The sequence below is a fragment of the Bos javanicus genome, chromosome 20 (assembly GCF_032452875.1).
Source record: "Bos javanicus breed banteng chromosome 20, ARS-OSU_banteng_1.0, whole genome shotgun sequence".
Taxonomy (NCBI): domain Eukaryota; kingdom Metazoa; phylum Chordata; class Mammalia; order Artiodactyla; family Bovidae; genus Bos; species Bos javanicus.
Genome location: NC_083887.1, coordinates 34,898,971 through 34,921,204, shown reverse-complemented (window position 1 = coordinate 34,921,204; position 22,234 = coordinate 34,898,971). Strand labels below are relative to the sequence as shown.

The 22,234-nt window shown below is 42.1% G+C and overlaps 1 protein-coding gene across 4 annotated transcripts in view; it reads right to left on the bottom strand.

The window, feature by feature from the left end:
- DAB2 (DAB adaptor protein 2) overlaps positions 1–16,661 on the bottom strand; it is a 60,436-nt gene extending 43,775 nt beyond the window's left edge. For 3 of the 4 annotated variants that reach the window (XM_061393659.1, XM_061393662.1, XM_061393661.1), the window contains exon 1: positions 16,162–16,661. The gene's annotated coding sequence lies outside the window, so the exon portion shown is untranslated. Of the gene's footprint in view, positions 1–15,220; positions 15,328–16,161 lie in introns of all 4 variants that reach the window. The other variant, XM_061393660.1, reaches the window with a different exon arrangement.
- Positions 16,662–22,234: the final 5,573 nt, after the last annotated feature.

Sequence of the window (22,234 nt, the reverse complement as noted above, 5' to 3'; positions counted from 1 at the left end):
CTCCAGAGTTGAGGTTCTCTAACTGAAATTGCATTCTACATTTTCATCTTCAACTAAGAGATTCTCTTAAGAGTCAAATGCCACGCCTGTTGACTCTTTAAGAGCGTTGTGCTTAGTCAGTGTGACTCCACAGATGGTAAATCATTGGCTACCCTAGATTTTGCTCTGAAGCCGTGCTACTAGAAAATTCAAAAGGCCTTCAAATATAAGCAGCTTTTTTTTTTTTTTTTGCTATTGTTGAAAGCATAAGGGTTTAGTGATTGATACCTGCTCAAAGCCATTACACTTTAGAGCCTGGAAACAAAGTTAACCCCTGAATGCCAGTGATTAGTGCCAACAAGGTAATAAATCTACATCCCTAGTATGTGCCAGGCACTCTTCTAGCACTTGAGATACATCAGTGAGTGAAATAAAGATCTATTCCCTTATAGAGTTTATTTATTAAATTTATTTATTTTTAATTGGAGGATAATTGCTTTACTCTGTTGTGTTGGTTTCTGCCATACATCTACATGAATCAGCCATAGGTATACATCTGTCCCCTCCCTCTTGAACCTCCCTCTCACCTCCCATCCCATCCCAGCCTTCTAGATTGTCAGAGTACTGTGCTGAGCTCCCTGAGTCATACAGCAAATTCCCACTGGCAATCTATCTTACATGTGGTAATGTATGTTTCAGTGCTACTCTGTCAGTTCTTCCCACCCTCTCCTTCCCGCTGCTGTGTACACAAGTCTGTTCTCTGTGTCGGAGTCTCCACTGCTGACCTGCAAATGGGTTATCAGTACCATCTTTCTAGATTCTGTGTATATGCATTAATAATCCAATATTTGTTTTTCTTTTTTTGACTTACTTCACTCTGTATAATAGGTTCTAAGACCATCTACTTCATTAGAACTGACTCAAATTCATTCCTTTTTACCTTATGGGGTTTACACTCTAGCGTGGGAAACCCATAAATGGACTACGGGTTTCAGAAGCCGACAGGTGGTCTGGAAAAAGACAGCAGTGTAAAGTAGGTTGGGAGTTCAGGGTTGGGGATGGCTTTAATAGGTTTTTTAGAAACACAGAAGGAATACTATATTTTTCAGCATTAAATATATTGAATATTTATTACTTGCCCGGTGTGAGGCTATGTATCTCTTATTTAGTCCTAGAAGAAAGTATTGTCCTCTCTATTTGACAGGTGTGGATGCTGAAGTACCGAAGTCAGTCAGCTCCCTGAAAGTCACATGCATCTAATATCTATGCTCTGAATTTCTTTGTTTTAGAACAATACAGGCAAAAAGAGAGGATTTTTGTAGCTCTTCTGATAGGTGAAATGAATGTTAGCCAGATAAGACATTTGGGAAAGAGGAAGTGATAGCAATGAGAAAAGGATATTTATGTCATCTTGGCTAGAATACTGGACCCGTGCTGGGTTATATTATGAAAAAAAGGTTGAAAAGTGGGTCAGACTGGATTAGAGTGGATTTACAGAACTCTCTTTTGTCTAGACAGTACTGAGAAGACTTGTAGATTTTGAGCAATGGTGTGGAGGTCGAGGTGGTGACAAGTCTGTGTATGGCATCAAAGAGCCAGATAGCTTTGTAGTAGGAGAGTTGCATGAACTTGCCATTTTGAGTGATTCAACACTGCCGGTTTCTTTCATTTACTTACGTGGCTAATCTTTTGGAAACAAAGCCTTTTAATTGAAAGGTTAAGGTCTGACAATGTTAAATGTCAGATTCAAGGTTATCCCATCTTACCAAGCTAAGATGCTTGGTGACCCTCAAACTTCAAATAAACAGTGTGTCCTAAAGATGGCTTAAAAAAAAAAGAGGGGGGGCAATATGTCTTATAACTTTCATTCTAAAACCTAAAAGAAGAATTCTCAAGTCAGTTTTATTACGTAAGTAAAGTGATATTTGCAATTTGAGCACCTGAAGGGACAACTTTTGTAAAAGGCAACTGTGAACTAAAGTAGTCATGTCATTAGAGCTCCTTGTTTAAAGCAGAATATATAGCATTCTCCCATCGTGTATATGTTTCTCTATAAAACCACTGAGAGACTAGAAGGATCAATACCAAGGAAATGCTGGCTAAAAAGACTGACAGTAGGGTGAGAGCCAGATTTCTGCTTCTAATAGATTTACAATAGTGATATTAGGGTGACATGTGCCTTTCTGCATTTCTAAAATGAAATTCCTTAGAGAAGTGCTAATTTGTCATATAGCAATATTTAAAATGTAGGTAAATCTATAGCTAACTTGGGCTAAAGACAGAACCATGAAGCTACTCTAGGATCAGTTACCTGAAATTAAACTCAAAAGCTAAAAGAACCTACAAATTGAACTTGAACATCTCTGGAAGCATGTGGACTGCTGCCCACAGCAAGCTTTCCATACTGTCATCTTAGACTTCATTAACTGATGTTTACTTATCCAAAGGTGTTGAGGAAAGCTCCTGATACATTAAAGCAAATGAACAGTAAGTTTTGAATCAAATGCTCACTATGGCTTGACAAAAACTCCTAAGCTAGGATTTTTAAAGTTGGTCAGAGTATGGCCTAACGCCAATTTCCAGATTGGTTTCCTTAGATCCAGTGAGGTCTCTGTGGAGACCAAAGTCAGCATTTAAAAAGCCTAATGGATATCAAATATTTACCTGTAATATAGTTGCACACCCAAATTAAAACTCAGCTTCCTTGATTTGAGCAGAAATTGTGCTATGAAAGGGATAACCTTAATTATCCAGTACTGAGCCAAAGGTTTCATTTATTTTTCTCAATTTCTATTAGTTCTTTAGTAAATAGTTTGGTGGATGCTTTTAAAAGGAGAAACAGGAGAAGAATAAGAAGCTGTCCTTGGAGGAAATACCAGGTTGAGAACTATTCACCTCTATGATTATTATCAGCCAGTGATTGTGTTCATGGGGTCAGATAGATTTGAGGGCCATGATGACCATTCCAGTGGAAGAGGTTAAACCAAGGACTCGAAAGGACACACTATCTGTTAAATTTCAGTAACAGCTTGTTGGCCTTTCTCAGGCCCTGTGCTGATATAACTTAGAGGAACCTAGGGATATTGCTCATTATAAATAACCTTAAAATTAAAAAAAAAGACTTAAAACTATTTTGCTTATACCGAAGATAAGGCAAGCTGAAGCTCCCCATCTGCTCAATTTACAATAAATTCCAAATAATGTTGCAGATGAGTAGCTTGAGTCACTCATTCACCTGGTGAATGTTTATTGAACACCTGCTGTGTACTAAGCACTGTATTATGCTATATATACAGTGACAAAAATAGATACAGCTCTCAAGGGGCTTACAGTGTAGGCAGAGGAGAGAAACTAAGCATGTAAAATAAGCTGAGTATTTTAGATGAAATATTTCCAATTAGGCTATAAAGTTTCACTGCCATTAATAACGTTTAGTAAAAGAAGGTAAAATTAGACTACTTCAAGGAATTCTATAAATTGCTCGCTTTTAAATATTGACCATGGAAAGATTAAAATTTTGTCTAAGAGCATAATTTTCCTTTTCAAGACAGTTTAAAATGATGGCATTTACTTAAAACATTAATTAGACGGGGGATATTTACATTGAATATTTGGGAGTATTCTATAACAATATTGGGCTTTCTTGGTGGCTTGGATAGCAATGCAGGAGACCCAAGTTCAATCCCTGGAACAAGAAGATCAGCTGAAAGAAAAGAATGGCTACCCACTCCAGTATTCTAGCCTAGAGAATTCCAAGGACAGAGGAGCAGAGTCGGGACACAACTGAGCAACTAACACTTTTCACTGTAATAATATTGCAATCTGGAAGACAATATTGCATCTCTGTGACAGAGCCAGTGGGAAGAAAAAAATCTTGTGATATGTTAGATCATTAAGGACTGTCAACAACGTTTCCTGCAAAGTATCTTAAAACTAGAGCCCTGAATCAATGCTGTTTTCATAAACATGGGAAAGAAACACCATGCTCCTTTGACAGCAGTTTTGTCACTTCAGGAGCACAAGCAATTCAGAGATGACACAAACCACTATGTTCTAGAACCAAAAAGAGTCTGTGGCACTCTTAATTACAAGGTTTTTCTAAGAGTACAACAGTGTCACTTTCAGATCAGGCCAAACAACTGAACTGTGGATGTAAATGAATCAATATTTTGAAAATATAACCATGGGTCCCTACTGGTATCTTTGGTTCTTTTAAAGAGCACCACGTCGTTTACAAAAGCATTAGCAAGAGAATATTAGGTAACATTTTGCTAAGGTCAGCCTTCATCAAGAAAATGGCTTTAGTATGACTCAGGGAATTCAAACCAGGGCTTGGTAACAACCTAGAGAAGTGAAAAGGGGAGGGAAGCGAGAGGGCTGTTCAAGTGGGAGGGGACAGGGATAAACCTACAGCTGATTCATGTTGATGTTTGGTAGAAATGAACACAATACTGTAAAGCAATTATTCTTCAATTAAAAGTAAATAATTTTTTTTTTTTTAAAGGAAAATGGCTTACCATCACCCTGAATAGCAAGGCCCTCAACAAGTGCTGGCTGCATGAAATACAAGAATCTGGATCCTAAAGCAGTGCACACTGCATCCACTGTTTCTATTATAGTATTACAGAGTTCTCGTATGGAAAGCTGAACATTTGTGTCTCTACACACTATCTGCAAACGGAAGCACAGATTTTCTTTTCTTCATGGATATACCTAAAAGATCCACAATGAAGTTAAGATTGTATCTTAGACTGTTCACATATCTACTGAATGTGGCACACTTCTGGCCCTCTATTTTCCATGACTGCTCTTCATTTTCATCCCTCCTCCTCTCCACCAAAAGTGAATTTGTTTTTACTTACTTCTGGCATTCCTTCCCCATCCTCCCTCATCACCATCCTGAATTCCTGCTTCCAAAAAAGCTGTACTCCCTTGTGGCACATACCTTGCTCCTCAAAATTAGCCAACTCTTAACACAGTGCTATTTTGATATTTTTTAATAAAAAAAAAATGGACTATTTTTCCAGTAGTCATGTATGGCTGTGAGAGTTGAACCATAAGAAACCTGAGCATCAAAGGATTGATGCTTTTGAAATGTGGTGTTAGAGAAGACTCTTTCGAGTCCCTTGGACTGTAAGGAGATCAAGCCGGTCAATCCTAAAGGAAATCAGTCCTGAATATTCATTGAAAGGACTGATGCTGAAACTGAAACTCCAATACTTTGGCCACCTGATGCGAAGAACTGACTCATTAGAAAAGACCCTGATGCTGAAAAAGATTGAAAGTGGGAGGAGAAGGGGAAAACAGAGGATGAGATGGTTGGATGGCATCACCGACTCAATGGACATGAGTTTGAGCAGGTTCCAGAAGTTGATGATGGACAGGAAAGCCTGGCATGCTGCATTCCATGGGGTTGCAAAGAGTCAGACATGATTGAGCGACTGAACTGAACTGAACTGATATACGCAGTACAGGTATTTCATAATAGTAGAATATTTGAAGTAAAGAAGCTCTTCGTGGGGTGAATTCTACCTTTCATCTTCTCAAAAGGATGCAATGAGAATCTAAATTGTAAGAGACTCTAGTTGTCCCTGACCTATTTTCATGGTTGAATTCTTGTAGTGGTGCCCTATCAGACCTCAGGGTTTCCTGATTTTATATTAATCAGGCATCAGTGTTCAGTCCCTCCATTCAAAGTCAACCTGAGATTCAAAGCCTTGCATAATTAGAATGCACACTAAATACATACATAGACACCTGTTCCCTGGAGAGGCTGATCACTTCTGTTTACCATGGACACACACACAATACCTTCTCTTATTATCTCCCTAGGCTGTAGCATTTGCTGCCTTACCTACTTGTATTCCTACCCATCATTCAAAGTCCATCCAAGATGTGTCTACTATGTGCAAAATAGATAACTAGTGGGAAGCTGCTATATAATACAGGGAGCCCAGCTTGGCACTGTGATGACTTAGAGGGATGGGATGGCATTGGGGTTGGAGGGAGGCTCAGAGGAAGGGGCTGTTTGTTGTTCAGTCGATAAGTCCTGTTTGACTCTTTGCAACCCCATGAACTGCACACAACAGGCTTCCCCATCCTTCACTATCTCCCAGAGTTTGCTCAAATTCATGTCCATTGAATCGGTAATTCTATCTAACCATCTCACCCTCTGCTACTCCCAAAAAGCAGAGACATCACTTTGCCGATAAAGGTCAGTATAGTCAAAGCTATGGTTTTTCCAGTAATCATGTACAGATGTGAGAGTTAGACCATAATGAAGGTTAAGCACTGAAGAATTGATGCTTTTGAACTATGGAGCTGGAGAAGACTCTTGAGAGTTCCTTAGACTGCAAGGAGATCAAATCAGTCAATCCTAAAGGAAATCAACCCTGAATAATCATTGGGAAGACTGATGCTGAAGCTGAAGATTCAATACTTTGACCACCTGACGCAAACAACCAACTCACTAGAAAAGAAGAAGAGGGTGTAAGTATATGTGTGTATATATATATATATAAATATATAATTATGATTGATTCATGTTGTATAGCAGAAACCAATACAACATTGTAAAACAATTATCCTCCAATTAAAAAATAACAACAACAAAAAAGAAATACTGTCTGAGGTCTTCACTGATCTCTCATTAGCCCTACCATTTCTCTACACTTGACCTATTGTTGCCCTCTGATCCATGTAGAAATCTTCCCCTAATTCAATGAAATGTTGAGGTCAGGGAATTATTTATCCTACTTTTCTAGCCCCACCCCCATCCCACTCAATATGCCAGCAAATTTGGAAAACTCAGCAGTGGCCACAGGACTGGAAAAGGTCAGTTTTCATTCCAATCCCAAAGAAAGGCAATGCCAAAGGATACTCAAACTACTGGACAATTGCACTCATCTCACACACTAGTAAAGTAATGCTGAAAATTCTCCAAGCCAGGCTTCAGCAATATGTGAACTGTGAACTTCCTGATGTTCAAGCTGGTTTTAGAAAAGGCAGAGGAACCAGAGATCAAATTGCCAACATCCACTGGATCATTGAAAAAGCAAGAGAGTTCCAGAAAAACATCTATTTCTGCTTTATTGACTATGCCAAAGCCTTTGACTGTGTGGATCACAATAAACTATGGAAAATTCTGAAAGAGATGGGAATACCAGACCACCTGACCTGCCTCCTAAGAAATCTGTATGCAAGTCAGGAAGTAAGAGTTAGAACTGGACATGGAACAACAGACTAGTTCCAAACAGGAAAAGGAATCTGTCAAGGCTGTATATTGTCATCCTGCTTATTTAACTTATATGCAGAGAACATCATGACAAATGCTGCGCTGGAAGAATCACAAGCTGGAATCAAGATTGCCAGGAGGAATATCAATAACCTCAGATATGCAGATGACACCACCCTTATGACAGAAAGTGAAGAAGAACTAAAGAGCCTATTGATGAAAGTGAAAGAGGAGAGTGAAAAAGTTGGCTTAAAGCTCAACATTTAGAAAACTAAGGTCATGGCATCTGGTCCCATCACTTCATGGCAAATAGATGGGGAAACAGTGGAAACTGTCAGACTTTATTTTTCTGGGCTCCAAAATCACTGCAGGTGGCTATTGCAGCCATGAAATTAAAAGACGCTTACTCCTTGGAAAGAAAGTTATGACTAACCTAGATAGCATATTCACAAACAGAGACATTACTTTGCCAACAAAGGTCCGTCTAGTCAAGGCTATGGTTTTTCCAGTGGTCATGTATGGATGTGAGAGTTGGACTATAAAGAAAGCTGAGTGCCAAAGAATTGATGCTTTTGAACTGTGGTGTTCGAGAAGACTCTTAAGAGTCCTTTGGACTGCAAGGAGACCCAATCAGTCCGTCCTAAAGGAGATCAGTCCTGGGTTTTCACTGGTAGGATTGATTTTGAAGCTGAAATTCCAGTACTTTGGCCACCTGATGTGAAGAGTTGACTCAGTGGAAAAGACCCTGATGCTGGGAAAGATTGAGGGTAGGAGGAGAAGGGGATGACAGAGGATGAGATGGTTGGATGCCATCATCGACTAGATGGACATGGGTTTGGGTGGACTCTGGGAATTGGTGATGGACAGGGAGGCCTGGCGTGCTGCGGCTTATGGGGTCGCAAAGAGTCAGACACAACTGAGCGACTGAACTGAACTGACTCCCACCCTTGCCCCTCCACCCCCAGTCTGGTAAACAGTAGCGCCCTTAAAACATTAGGGGTAATACAAGGTTCCATTTGATCCTTAATATTAAAATCTTTACTTTTCTGATTTTTCATGAAATACAGGTTTTTCTTCAACAGCTGAGCAATCACCACTCAAACTCTTACTGCCAAGATAGCTAGGTTAATTGATCTGAGTCAGCGTTTTGTTCTCCTGATTTAATAAAGGGATCCACTGCTTAGCAGATAAAGATCTAAGTTCTTGCCCTGACATCCAAAGCTCAGTGCAATACAGCTCTTGTGTTCAAATCTATCACCTCTGACCTCTCTACCATTTTGTACTTTCTGTTGTTCAGACTGGCCAGTCAGTATTCTTTGGGCATACATCTGCATGATATATTTATGAGCTTCTGCCTAGAATGCATTTTTCTTCCTCACTTTGCTGATCTGACTTCCACCATTCATTTAAAGACCAAGTCCATCATCACATGAGTCCTTTTCTTTCTCTGGACTCTACTGTATACCATTTAATTATAATAAAACAATATATTACTTGAGCGGTTGTCATTTTCTTTAAATTTCTTGTAGGAAGCAACTGTTGACAGTTATATGTTCCCTAGTGGGTGTTACCATTTAGATGCTAACTTTAAAGTTACCATTTAAAGTTACCACTAGAAAGTAGATATAAATACTTTTATCCAAATTTCAATTACAATCAACAAAAATTTCAGACCAGCTGACAAATCAAAACCCCCAAGAACAAGTTATCAGGCAGCCAAGCAAATATCTATGCATCAATATATCCTTCAGAAGACAGGTTGGACATTAAATAAAACTATTATTTCAATTTAAGTACATGAACACTTCTGAAAAGTTTCAGCTAACAGCCAAACCTTGGTCCAGGGAGCAATCAATATTAAATCTCCATACTGTCAACCACCTATGGCCAAAAAAGCCTGTTCGATCAGTTACATATTTGTTTTCTACTTTGAAGCTGGGGTTTTATTTAAGATGTCTGACTTCAGAGGCAAAAGTTTAAAAAAGAAATCCCAAAATGAAACTCCAAAATCATACCACCACCACTCAATGCTGATGTAGTAAAGCACAGCTGATATTTTCTTTGAAGGGAGATTTGAGCACCTACTATTTGTACCATTCCAATTTCTGATCCTTTGGTCTACAAGTTAAGTTATATGTTTCCCATCAGGATTAACGTTGTGTCCCAAAGACAGACTGGTTCAGCAATCTTCACAGGACTATGTGAACCCTCTGACAAATATTCACACACATGTGGCTTATTTCTGCTGCACTAAATGGTGACAAAGAGCGTGTTAGAATCTGCACTGCATATTATAGAAGATTAGAACAGGTCTTGTTCCCTTAATAGGACACTTAAAATATGAAGAATAAGTGAGGTCACTGGGTGAAATGTTTATCAATAGAACAAGGAGGGCAGTTGCACCCAGCACAGATCCATTAAGGAAGTTATTCTTCACTTTCCAGTTCTTTGGGCATAGATTAATGTTAACCTCAGGAGGACGCAACTGCCCTGCCCAGAGAACATTTGAGAGGTGCCTTAAGAGTTAACATCTGTATGCCTGGACTGGTCTACGAAGCGTTGCCACATTTTCTTGCTTGATCCTCACGTTTAATAGTTTCACGGTATGTAAGAAAGATGGGCTTCTTGTTTGCAGCCCGAATCCATTCATCTCTAGATTTCAGTTTGCTTAAAGACCACAAACAATGAAAACAAGACCATTTGTATCAGCTTAGTTACTATGGACACAGTCATTTGTGGTTCAGAGCCCAGGTTCTTAACCACTAACTTCTGCTGCCTCTTCAGAGTTCCAATTCTCTCCTACATCACACCCTTGTATCTTTCAATCTAAGAAGCGACCTCTGCTAAACACCAGTCTCTTTGATTAACACCGGTCACTCTTAGGACTGTTGTGCAAGGTGAGTGAAGCGACTCAGGGTCAGAGACATTGAGTATCATGCCTAAGAAGCAGCCATGCTGTCATTCCACTGCAGGACTAGAGTCTGCTCTCTTTCCTTCATGTAACTCAAACTTTCTTCTAGATTCCTACTCACTGGGAGGTCTTCCATTGCTAGCCTAGCCACATACTTCACATAAAGGTATTTACTAAGTATTTTGATAAACATCAAGATTTTAATCATAAAGATTCATGCTTTCATCCTGACTCTACCACTTTACTGGAATGACCTTGGGCAGGCTGGTATCTATTGATCACACTGGAGCAAAGAAATGGAGATACTGTTTCTACCTTAAGTTATTTAAAGTGAAAGTCAGATGGGAGAAGAACGGTACTGCATTAACCATAAAGCACTATAAAAACCAAATGCAACAGATTGATTTACCATGATGGAGAGGCCTTCATCTGTACTCTGGGCATGGCATGAAAAAACAAAATAAAACGTTTTATAGGTTAGAGAAAACCATCTGGCTCAAGAAGAATGATGTAGTTTACTGAAGTCTTTTTTTAAAAGAAGTAACTGGGACAGTTTTCTAATAAATGGAGATTAATTATGTTCCTTTAAAACCCCAGAAGAGGGAAAAGAATTTGGAAGCGAGGTGGTAATATAGAACTAAAGAGTAGATCGGTTTTCCTAGAATCAAAAAAGCAGTACTTGAGATAGCGGGAAAAATATCAGGATCTGTGCTTTTTCATCTTTTTAAGATTCAGTTAAACTGAGCTCCGCTTAAATGCTTTGCTTTATTATTTCCATGATTGTAGGAATTCAGTTACTTTGTTATGCTTTCCATTGAACAACTGAGTTATGAAAGTTTCTCTTAGATCATGTGAAGGGTTTGTTGGAATACAGCTGGATGGACCCTACTGCTCATATTTGGTTTCGTGGGTCTGGGATAGGAACCAAGAATTTGCATTTCCAGCAAGTTGCCAAGTGATGCTGATGTAGCTGATCTGGGGACTACACTCTGAGAGTTAGTCTGAGATGAGTTCTTTCTATCTGTGAACTACACACTCTAGCTAAGTGTCCAACACTGAAAGAATGAATGAATTTAACTGTTAAATGAGAACTTCTAGCATACCTGTCACACAAAGATCTAAGTCTGTTTCAGAGTATGTTACTCATTGCTAGAGAGAAATGGGGTCACTTTTTAGCCAGAGGAAACATTCAATCATAAATTCCTTGCCCAAATCTCTTCCAGGTTGGAGAATGTTTCAAACCCAGCTTTTCCAGTATTTTTACTTTCAACCCAGCAGCTCCTTCTCCTTTGTGGTTACCTGAATATCTAAGAGACAGCCTTTATGCATTCTGCCTCCTGGTAACTTGCCTGCAGCTGAACATTCACTCCCGCTGCTCTGTTGACACAAAGTTCTTACCAGTTTGAAGAAGTTAAAGGTCACTTGCCTCTAGCTATCCCAGAGGCTAAGTCATAACATAGCAGCAGAGAGACACTGCCGGGCTGCTTCTACCTTGAGGCAGCAGCTTTTATGTTCCTGAAATTTTATAAGTCTTAATGTTTTTTCTTTACTGTGATGATGTAAGTATGAGCTGGAGTTGGACAATTAGGAGTAAAGTTTTGGATTAAAATAAGTTTAGAAGGGAAAGATGAGGTAGGTAGAGAGGACATTCCATCTCACTTAAGAAAAAAAAGTAACTTCCATTTTTAGACCAGGAAGCAATTTGTTCAGATTTTGCTTACCCTAAGGTAGCAGGCTTCCTTCCAAGGTAGGAAAAAGATTTGGGAAGGGGAGTAACCATGGCAACCTGCCCAGCTCTATGGGCAAGAACAGTATGGGGCCCTAGGTACTTAGAAGGCTTTTTATTTCTAGTCTAGTTCCTCAGTTTAGTACAGGGGTCCCTCCCTTCCCCCTTCCTTCTACTCCAATGCTGACTTCTTAGGGAAGGACTGCTCCCCCTCTGTAGGGAGTCTGGGGGTGGGGGGAAAGACTGAAATGAGACCAGAGATCAGCTTGACCAAACCAAACTGCAAGCTCCAGGCAGAGAACAGAGAGTAACTCCCAGTTGGTTTAGTGTAAGCACAGCAAATTCCCTGGCTTTGTTCATATGAAGAGCTTAAGGGATTAACATTTTTCAGGTAGATGGGTGGTGTCCAACTTTGACAAAGATATTCCGCATTCTGCCTATAATTTTCACTAAAGATACGTAATTCAGCAGTTCAGGAGGCAAAATGAAAACAAAACAACGGAGTATAGGAATCTAAGCATATTAGATTAACAGTCTTCCCAGCAAAACTGTGGGTAGGTATTATTCTCTTTGGATAAGAAAGCTTAAGTACAGAGAAGTGATGCAATTTGTTGAAGGTCACACAGGCAGCAGTGCAGTCCCTGGGATTTGAACTGAGGCCACAGGACTGCAGAACCCACTTGCTCACCACCACTCCCTGGCTTAGCTAGGTGGGAGGCAGAAACGGCCTGTGGGCCAGCGCTTTGTGTTCACTCTCAGCATATTTGTTCCCCTCACAGGAAATCAGTGTGTTCTTTGTAGAAGAAGGGGACTCCAAGGCCTGCTTTCCTTCTGAGTCACAGGATTAATCCCGTCAGGATACATAACCATGAGTTAGGTTTCCCTTAAATACAGAGATCTGGGGTTACAGCTATTTCAGCTAAATGTGATTTTGGCCAACCTCTGTGCAATTCAGTGGCACGGCTTCAACTTTAGAATTACACAGCAGCACCAGAGAATTTTTAGATATCACATCCTGTTCCTCAGGTGTTTCATACTGCCAGTCCTCATCCTGGTTCTGCTTGGAGGGCACGTGCATGCTCAGTCATGTCCAACTCTTGCGACCCCATGGACTGTAGCCTTCCAGGCTCCTCTTGTCCATGGAATTCTCCAGGCAAGAATACTGGAGTGGGTTGCCATTTCCTACTGCAAGGATCTTCCCAACCCAGGGATCGAAACTGTGTCTCTTGCATTGGCATGTAGATTCTTTAGCACTGAGCCACCAGGGAAGCCCCTGGAGAGCAGAGAGCCCTAGAAAGTGAAAGAAAGAAAGTGAAGTCGTTCAGTCGTGTCCGACTCTTTGCAACCCTGTGGACTGTAGCATACCAGGCTGCTCCATCCATGGGATTCTCCAGGCAAGAATACTGGAGGGGGTTGCCATTTCCTTCTCCAGGGGATCTTCCCGACCCAGGGATCAAACCCCGGTCTCCGGCATTTCAGGTAGACGCTTTACCCTCTGAGCCACCTTCCTGGGCCCTAGAGAGCCCTAGGCGTTTGGTCAAATACCAAAACTTCCTCAACCAGTCCACTTTCAAGTCTTTTCTCCTTAGGGCAACTTAGCACTGTGGAGCTCTGTCTTTGGTAGCCTTTTTAAATATTTAAGTATCTTAGGTTTGTCTTTAAGAAAAACACTGATTAAATCCTCAAGTTAGGAAAGACTGAGGAAGGGAAACATATGGAACCTTCAAAACTATGGCTTCCCTGGTGGGCTTCCCTGGTGGTCCAGTGGTTAAGAATCCGCCTACCAATGCAGGGGACACAGGTTCAATCCTTGGTCTGGGAAGATCCCACATGCCACAGAGCAATTAACCCCACGTGCTACAACTAACTGAGCCCACACTCTAGAGTCCCTGTTCCACAAGAGAAGCCACTACAATGAGAAGCCAACACACCACAAAGAGTAAGTAGCCCCCATTCTTCGAAACTAGAGAAAGCCTGCACACAGCAACAAACATAATGCAGCCAGAAAAAAACAACTACCCAGGTGAAAAATATCTGCGGTAGCTAGTGTAGGTTTACAGACATATGAGGGTAGGATGAGAAATAAAACAGCACTTACTGGCTCTACCACCAAGAGTCCACGTCTCCACAAAGCCTCCTACTGACCAGGAACCATGACCGAGGCTTCGGTCTTCCTCTCTGTAAATCCTCAGGTAACAGAGGCATGGCTGAGCAGGAAAATAAAGGTCACCCCAACCACCTGGACAGCCGCTTCCTGGGGTCCCTTCATGCCAACAAGCGTCTCAAAAGCAATTCTGTTCAACCCAAACAGGGTGGTTGAAAGTCATTCGACCTTTCAGGCAAAGCAAGGAGCAAGCCTAAGGCACAGGAATTTGGACGTTTAGTTGAATCCACAACTATAAAAAGTCTAGAGTGGAAACGCAGATCCTAATTTCTGCCCTTAATAATGAGGCAAGGCCTTGAATAAGCAATGGGACCCCCCTTCCATCTCTCACATCCTCAGGAGAAAATCAGCTTGTGTCTAAGACCACCAGAATGGCAGCTACTTATGTGTCAGAGCTGAAAGCTGGGAGACAGTCCTCTATCTTCTATTTTAAAATGGAGGAGGGTAGAGCTTGAGAAGGACTGATTTCTAGGGCATCCATTTGGATAAGAAGGAAGAGAGCTGGGAGTGGGAAGGGAAGGGAAAATGAAGTTATTCATCATCAACAGGAGAAAGAATCCAAGTCTGCCTTAGGAGGAGACTGACCAGGGATTTAGAAGTAATCTGTCCCAGAAATACACACTGGAAAGAAATCCCCCAGGCCTCCTTTGTGCTTTTCCGACAAGATTGCACATTGTATTAGGTGTAGCCACATACCTAGCACTTCAACCAAAAGAGGTGAATTCTCATGGCAACAAACTTTCTTACAGTGTCATGGAGGCCCATCTCCCCTCAAAGAAGAGACAGAACCTGGTGGGAGGTAGGGTGGGCACCTGCCCCGGAGAAGAGTAGCCTAATCAAGGTCTGGCTGCTGGTTTAAGAAGCCAGGTGGAGGTGACCCAGAGCAAGGGAGACAAGCCTTTCGGTAGCTGTCAAGCTCCCCCGTTCCCAGTAGTTTTTCCCTCACCAGTAGCCAGGAGATGCTCCTGTGTGGGGAGCCAACCTCAAGCCTGCAGGAAGATCAATTAAAATCCCATCAAAGCTATTTCGAGAGCCTTATTGGACATCTCGAACGCATTTTTTTTGCAGCTGCTTTCTTTTCCTCAGCCATTCCTTCTATTTGAGTTACTTCTGTCTCACCTCCTTCTACCCCACTCCCCTGCTTTGTCTGATTAGAGCCAGAAATTTTTTCATTAAGTCACTTTATAGCGCAATAACAACATTTACTATTCATGAAGTCGCCCCTCCAGAATTTTTAAGTCTTTCCATGTGTCTGGAAGCTGATTTCTGCTCTTCTCGTTTTACAGAGTGCCTCTCTTCCTTCCAAACACAAACTAAAAAAAAAAAAAAAAAGAGGATAAGGTGGGGGTGGAGATAACATCCAGATTCTTTAAGCATTTTTATTTAATCCAGTTAGATTTCCCTTTGGACTCAAAGGGCTCCCTGCTAAAACTGACTGCGGACCTGAATTCCTTGCTAAGAATTAAGGCAAGAGGGAAGGACGGCAGGAACAAATAACACAGTCAGTTCCATGCTATGAAACCGGCTATGCTGACTGGGGCTCCACGGTGTTAACCCATTCATTCTTTTCCCCCCTTCCTAAAATTCATCCTTAATCTTCCTAGATTACAGCAAGCAGGCAAACACCTTTTAAATCCCCGGAGGATTTCAAACAAGTTTGTTCAGTCTCTTGGGCAGATACTTTCTTAAGAATGCGGGTGTAAGACAAAGTTCATATTTTAACGCCACACGTTGTCAGTCACTGGGAAAAAGCTTCTCGTGGGTACAAACCAGGTCCCCAGCCTTTGTCACACGGCAAAAATAAACACTCTTGGAGGAGTTAATTAGGCGGTCAGCAGCCACACCAGTAGGGCTTTTGAACAAGCAGACAGACAGACACACACACACACAAGGGAGGCGCTTGTTACATGTCACTAGCTGGACATCTGGAGACCGACCCCAAAGGTAAAGGCTTTTCGTGCCTTTCCGTGGAAGCATTCCTCGGATGTCAGGCCACAAAAGCGCCCGTCTGGCCAAGTACGCCGCCGTCTTCTTAATAAGACGCCCCAACAGTCCCAGTTTTGCATCCCAAGAGGGGAAAAGAGCACAGGAGGGAGGGAGGTCGCCAAAAATGGGGCCAAAGGGAAGAAGGAACCAGAGCTACTCACAGTCTAGCTAGCGCCTCTGCGATGCGAGCATGACTCCTCGGTGCCCGAGCCTCCTGGCTGCCGCGCTGCCCACACGGCTGCCGCGCTTAAATAGCCGCCGGCCGGGAGCCTCGGAGCCGCGGGCCACTCCCGGCGAGATATGGTTCTAATCAGATGCTGGCAGCTTTGGACTCCCCAGGAATGCGCCGGGATGTTTTTGCTGCCTGGGTTGGGTAACTCCCCCTCAACGTGTCTGCTGAGTCTTCCAAACTTAACTGTTTATTAACTCGAGCTGGGGCCGCGCAAAGTAGCCGGCTCCGGGGAGCCGGGAGCCCCACCAGCGGGGGGCGATCGCCCCGAGCCCAGCTAAGGGGAGGAGTAGGGAGTCGGGGCGCCGTCCGCAGCCCAGGCTCGCGGGGCTGAGGCAAGGGACCGGGGAGAGTGCGCTTAAGGACAGGAAAGGGAAACCCCGCAGGAAAGGGGTGGGACCCAGCGACCTTCATCTCAAAAATTCCTTCTCTGGACTGCCGCTTCCAGTGATGTGGCGTCCCAAGTCATCTGAACCCGATGGGGCCCTTGGAACAAAGGGCTGCCTTTACTCCTGACTTTCCTGGCTAGAGGCAGTGGATGCTAGCTCAGAATCTGCTGTCTCTACAGTTGCACGTGTGATCGCACTCCCACCCCGGTTAAAGGAATTCATGTCTCTTTCAGGGCAGATGTGGGTAATCTGTGTGTATATGTAAATTGGTGGGTAATCTGTGTGTATATGTAAAATACACTGCATTTATGTGTGAAATATAATCCTGTATATACACATAAAACAATACTCTATGAAATTGATACAAACAAAAATGTGCAGGTCTATATAACTTATCTAAGTAAGCTATATATTTGATGTAAACAGATTATTTACTGGCTTCCCCCGCAGAATGGGCATCCCTGTGTAGACATTTAATATGACTTTATCTGATTTCCATAGTGTTTCCTATACCTCTAAGAAAAATCTGAAATATGAGAAATAAAATATTTGAAAAAGGACTTCCCTGGCGGTCCAATAGTTAAGACTCCACTTTGAATGCAGGGGTCACAGGTTAGATTCCTGGTGGGGGAACTAAGGTCTCGCAAGCCTCCTGGCTTGGCCAAAAGAAAGAAAGAAAAAAAAAAGAATAAAAACACTGAAAATATTGATATGCAATACTCAGCAGTAGAAGGCATTCCATAGTTGTAACTTAGTGGAACTTAACAAGCTGGGGATTCATCTTTTCCATATTTTAAAATCATGAACAATTGTAAAACATCCCCAGAAGCTTTGCTGCTTTTTAAGAATTATGAAATTATCCTTGTGAAAATGTGTCTGTTTCCTTCCTTTTTTAAAAAGTCTGAGACAGTGTTTGGCATGCGTGCTCAGTTGTGTACAATTCTTTGCAACCCCATGGACTGTAGCCCACCATGCTTCTCTGTCCATGGGATTCTCCAGGCAAGAATACTGGAGTTGGTTGACATTTCCTTCTCCAGGGGATCGTCCCCACCCAGGGACTGAACGGATGTCTCTTGCATCTCCTGCATTGGCAGGAAGACTCTTTACCACTGGCGCCTCCAGTGTGTAGTAAATGTGAAAATACTAAACTGTGACTTGGATGGGAGGGGGTAATTGATTTTATTGAGTAAGCAACACACACTGGATTTGCATTTTATCTCTGGAAACTGGGGGCTCAAATCGGGCTCCTGGGACACGAAGAATGTATTTTGTGGTTCCAGCTTAGCCCCGACTGCAAAGCCACTGTGTAATTTGGGACAAATCAGTATGAGTGACAGTCCCTGCTCTCAAGTAGGTCAGATTTGGAACAGCCCAGGAGCTAGGGGTGCAGAGCAGCAAAACCTGGTAACAGTGAGAACACTACTCTCTGGACCTTCACTGTTTCTGCCACCTGTCTCACCCCCTCACATCTGGGGAGATAGGGGAAGGGAGGGTGGTGTTGACAGCTTTCAATATTCCTCTGAGGTAATTTACTATTATTAAGAAAATGATTTTGTGTGAATGACAAGAAGTATATAAAATTCAGTCTTGGGACTATTATAACTTTTATGCAGAGAACTTTAATTCTTGTATATCTTAGGACCTGGTGCTTTATTTCTAAGATCCAGGAGTGCAGAAGGTTGGTTTCATTTCCCAAAGCTAAGTAGTTAGAAAAATGACAGCTGATTTCAGGCACATACAGGCTTTGATAATTTGAAGGGGGAAGAAAAGGTTCTCTCTTTTAACCTCACTATGTAACACTTTCTCAGAAGTGACCACCCGCATCTATTTTTTCTTTTTAATTGAAAGACTCTCATCAAGAAATGTTGACTTATGTTTGCTCTATTCCACCAAATGGAAGGGATTTGTCTAAGAGGCCAGAGAAAATGATTTCATCTGCCATGAGTTGCAGTTTCAAGAGAAGATTTTGATGAAAACACTTCATTTTTGAGCAATGGGCTCATACATACAGCTTCAAGTGGACAGCTCTGTCATTTCATACAGAAATCTTGAGTCGACAGTAGAGAGCTCTGATTTGATTTGAAGTGTGTTTTTATATTTCTAGGGCTCTGATATTGCTTCTGGCAGTAATTCACTGTCCTTCTCACATTAAGAAAGAAAGAAAAAAAGAGAGAAGAATGAAAATAAACATAACCCTTTTTATCCCTGGTAGGACAGGGTACCCTGTCTCATGGAAGCTGTTGGCTTTTCAGTGGATCTAAAATGAACACACTCGCAGCTGGAGAATCACACCCAAGCCCACCCAGATGGTAACCCTGCCTAAACCGTGGTCTTTTCTTATCATTCCTGAAATGAATGTTTGGAAAATTAAGGTGAGGAAACTTGAGTGCAGTGCTTGAAAAGCTATGGTCCTTGCATGACTCTCCTTGCACAAAAGCTGCTTGGGAGGGAGAAGGAAGAAAAAAAAAAAGAACCCTAAACTGACGACGGTTCCCAGCTGAGGAAAGGGGTAGTTAATCTCGTGATGGCTTGCTGAAGAATGCATGGTTTATTATTAAAGTAATCTCTTAAGATTTTCCTGGAATGTGCTTCCACAGCAACTCTGCCTGTGTGAGCTCTCCTATGTGTATGTCTTTTCTTCCATAATTAAGCTGGCTTTTCCCCCCTTCAGCTCGCAGACCTAAGGCTTTCTTTCTTCTTGCTCCTGGCCTTCTTCTATCTCCTTCCCTACTGTTCTCATCTTCCTTAACCATTCCATTTTGAATCCTGCCATTTCCCATGAATGGTAAATGGTTCTTTAGACTTGGCCATGGGTAAGCCATCTGTGCACCTGGGTGCCTTGCTGGATGCTTCCAGATATTCTAATCAAACAAGGACTGGTTGAAGTCTGTGGCTCTAACAAGGTCACTTCTTTTTTCCTCCCCTCCTCAGTGTTGTTAAAAAAAAAAGAAAAGAATGGTTATTGTTCCCAGAAAATGTTCTTTGACCTTCATTTGTTCTGCACCTTCATACATGCAGTTAAACTGGCGCTATCAGATTTGGCTGTTGGCAAGGCAGGGCAAATATTGGAGAGTTTTCCGTATCATCTATCTCTTTACCTAAAATCCAAAATATGTGGAGCATAGTCTCACTGAAGGCAGCCTATTTCTGTTTTGCTTTGTTGGTTGCTTTTCTTTGTTTTCTTGGTTACAGCTGTATGTGTGTGGCGTGCATGCTCAGTTGTGTCCAACTCTGTGTGACCCCATGGACTGTAGCCCACCAGGCTCCTCTGTCCATGGAATTTTGCAGGCAAGAATACTGGAGTGGGTTGCTGTTTCCTGCTCTAGCACCTGTATAGCACTTCAGAACTCAGTATTTGTTATTTGCTTGTGATGCGAAACACTAGTGAAATGCAATTGTTCCTGGAGAAGCTAGAATGATGTAATGTGAAGAACATTTAAAAATTCCATGATAGATTTACATAGCTTGCTACATTTTGCTAATAATATAAATTTTTATAATGAGATGTAAAGGGAAAAAGAGTTCTCTTGTGAATTATGCATTAAAATACTACCTTATTTGGAAAATAAGTTAGAAAGTTGTTAAAAATATGTGTAATCCTGCAAAATGCTAATATCAATTATTATTGTAGCAAATGCTTATACAACTCTCTATCCTGTGAACAAGAATGCAACCCCTAGAAGTAAAACATACCTAAAAAATACAAAGATGTTAATTGCCACAGTATCCATAGCAGTTGGAACCTAAGAAAAAATGATGTCTGTCAATAGGGAATGAATGAATAATTTATGATTCATCTGCACTCTGAAATCATATGCAACCATTTAAAAGAATACATTGGAGCTGAACCTTGTAATATGGGAGGATTTCTATTAGGCAGTATTGAGTAAGAAAAGCAAATATAGAAAAAATGTAAAATATGTTTCTACTTTAGTAATACAAAAAGCAACATTCATCTATGTAGGTTTGAGTGTGTGTGTGTGTGTGTGTGAGTCTGTATATATGGTTATCAGGGAGACCAGATACTGGACTGCAGTACAGATTACTGGGGACCCAATGGAGATGAGGATAAACAAGGAGAGGAGATAGGGAGAGCGCTGTTAAAAGAGAAAAATATAAAGAGTCTTTATGCAGATATAGTTATAGATCACATTTGTGCATATAAGTGAAATGATATATGCATGAGCTTCCCTGGTAGCTCAGATGGTAAAGAGTCTGCCTGCAATGCAGGAGACCCAGGTTTGATCCCTAGCTCAGGAAGATCCCCTGGAGAAGGTAATTGCAACCCACTCCAGTATTCTTGCCTAGAAAATCCCACGGACAGAGGAGCCTGGCAGGTTACACCCCATGAGGTCGCAGAGTCCGACATGACTGAGAGACTAACACACACAGTGGATATATACTTAGATTTGCACAATTAAAAAACATGTACTCCAGGTGGACTTCCCTGTTGGTGCAGTGGATAAGAATCTGCCTGTCAATGTAAGGGACACAAGTTTGATCCTTGGTCCCAGAAGATCCCACAAACAGGGGAGCAACTAAGCCCGCTCTGCCACAGCTATTGAGCCTGTGCTCTACAGCCTGCGAGTCAGCACTGCTGAGGGCTTAGCCCAGGCGCCTGGAGCCTGGGCACCATAATGAGAAACTCTTGCACCACAACAAAGACGCTGTAGCCCTCGCTCACTGCAGCTAGAGAAAGCCCGCGCAAAGCAGGGAAGACCCATTGAGGTTAAAAAAAAAAAAAAAAGGTGAAAAAAATACACCAAGTATTGTTCAGGTCAGGAAAGAAGAGAGTTGTAGAAGAAATCCTATCAAATAGCATTTCTCTGAGGTGTTTTCCTCTAGGTCTTTCAGAAGTGGGTTCTCATCACCCTCATCTTTGGCCTCTAGAACAACAGTTCTCAAACTTTACTGTTCACCACATGCCTCCTGGGGACTTGCTCCAGGGAAAATTCCTGGGCCCAGCCCCAGAGCCTGGAAAGGTGTGTGGGTGGGTTGGTGGGGGAGGCGAGGCATGCAGTACATGCGAATCTGCGTGTTTAACCAGCTCTTCCTGGTCATTTGGAGGCTGTGGTCTTGGGGACCCTCTTTGAGAAACACCGTTTTTCTCTTGTGGTCAAGAAGACACTCAGTTTGTTCCTCTCTGAGCTCTGAGAACTGTGTGTCGAGGGAAAACAGTGAGGGTGAGAGGAAGCCAGTGCTATTGGTCTTTTCATTTCAGTTCAGTCGCTCAGTCGTGTCCGACTCTGCGACCCCATGGATTGCAGCACGCCAGGCTTCCCTCTCCATCACCAACTCCTGGAGTTTACTCAAACTCATGTCCACAGAGTCGGTGATGCCATCCAACAAATCTCCTCAGCCGTCCCCTTCTCCTCCTGCCTTCAGTCTTTCCCAGCATCAGAGTCTTTTCAAATGAGTCAGTTCTTTGCATCAGGTGGCCAAAGTATTGGAGTTTCAGCTTCAGCATCAGTCCTTCTAATGAATATTCAGGACTGATTTCCTGTAGGATGTACTGGTTGGATAAGATATGCCCTTTCTCCCTCCCCTTGACTCTCTGAATCCTGAGGTGGTATCCTGATTCTGGTGATGACTTCTCTCCCTGCTGCCTCCTATCAA